Consider the following 1692-nt stretch of genomic DNA (forward strand, 5'->3'; position numbering starts at 1 on the left):
AAGCATCAGCATTGCTCGCTGCCTGATGATCTGCACAGTGCTGAAGGTGAAGTGGAAGGATACGAAACAAAAAGAGGAAGAAGTCTGGGAGTAGAAGATTGCAGGGCATCATGGAGTCGGTTGACAATCATTGTACTATACAGCATCACACAGGTGTCTCTTCTCTGCCCTCACACGGGTGTCCCGGCTCCCCCTCCTTCCGCCATCCTTTGGGAAGCTTACAGGTGGTTGTTCTTGGAGAGGTAGGCGATGAGGGCGACGGCCACACCCACGTAGATGCTGGTTCTGATGGTGATGGACAGCACAGCCAGGAACAGGGCCCTCCGGGAGCTGGTGCTGGCCTGATGGAAGTCTCCTTTGGCCACAGCTTTGTTCGTCTCATGGGACAAGTAGAAGGCCGCGATGCCCAAAGGCCAGAAGCAGCAGAGCATGGAGAAGACGCTGAGCCCCAGGTAGTCCCGAGGGGGCATCATGAGGAAGTTGTCCTCACTCTCTGTCGTCGTTCTCCAGCTCCTGTAACTCCTCTTCTTCCTCCACGTCATAGGACAGGGTGTGGATTTTGATGTCATCAGCTGAGAGGTCTATGAATTTCCCATCGGGGTACTCCAGGCTGTCTTTGGTGGGTGACCGGTCCTCAGTGAAGGTGGTCTCACAGCAGTCAGTGGCCACGCCATCCCCCCAGGAGCAGAGCACACCATCTGAGTAGAGGATGAAGTTGGGACGATAGTGGGACTCCACGGACTGCTGCAGTGTGTTTGGGTCCAGCAGCTGCTGCACTGGCTCACTTCTGCCTCCTTCCAGGCTGCCTGGTGCTGCGTTGGCCTGTGGCTCTGGTACTGAGGTGCTGGGTAAACAGACACCAGGCCATCTCTAATCTCAGCCATAAAGTTTCTGGTGTTAATTAAGCCATTCCTTTAGCCAGCATCACCGATCTTACTGTGTACCAGAACACTCTTCTGCTCAGCGATGCCATCCATGGTAGACTCCCTCCCTGCTGGGCGTCAGGCTATCAGGCTGTGCTCACTGGTCACACGAGCCCCATAGGACCCATTTCCCTCCGGGACAAGATGGCCAGGCTGGTGCGCCCAGCGGCCACCCGCACGTCTCGGGAGCCTGCGAGCATGCAGGGCGCGGTGTGGTGCGGAGCCTGCCTCTGCTCCTGGGCTCGTGGCTCTCCCCAGTGGTTACATTATTTTAACAGACAAATGAACAAAACATTTTTTTTTTTTTGGAACCTGACTAACTTAATAATCCTGGTGAAGGCAGGTGACAGAAATCAGAAAAAACACATAAGTGATCCCATTAAGGACCAGATTAGCAAAAACTATAAGAGGGAACAGAAAAATAAGGGTAGAATATCTATACCATTTTAAAGTGGAAGGAGAGGGGAAGAACAGATCCGTTGTAGAGAACAAACAGTGAGAGACAAATAGTAAACAGCTGTAGATGTAGGGAGGGAGTGGGGAAGTGAGAGTGGGAGCACAGTATCCAGAAACCATGGGCTTTTAGAGTCTTATTTCTTTTTACATTAGGTGTTAGATAGCCCCAATTTAAAAGGATTGTTGTAAAAGGCAACACAGGGCCATTTAGAGATCAGGATTAGAATTGCAAGAACTCAATTTTACAAGTCTATGTCAAGTCTCCAGATGCATTGTGCATGAGACTCTTGAGTCAAAAACAGAGAGATATGAG

At 51.2% G+C, this 1692-nt stretch overlaps 1 pseudogene; it reads right to left on the reverse strand.

Moving 5' to 3' along the window:
* Positions 1 to 214: 214 nt before the first annotated feature.
* LOC125412563 (synapse differentiation-inducing gene protein 1 pseudogene) lies at positions 215 to 1061 on the reverse strand (annotated as a pseudogene).
* Between the last annotated feature and the right edge of the window lie 631 nt (positions 1062 to 1692).

Source organism: Myodes glareolus, chromosome 3 (assembly GCF_982192425.1).
Source record: "Myodes glareolus chromosome 3, mMyoGla1.1, whole genome shotgun sequence".
NCBI classification, from domain to species: Eukaryota; Metazoa; Chordata; class Mammalia; order Rodentia; family Cricetidae; genus Myodes; species Myodes glareolus.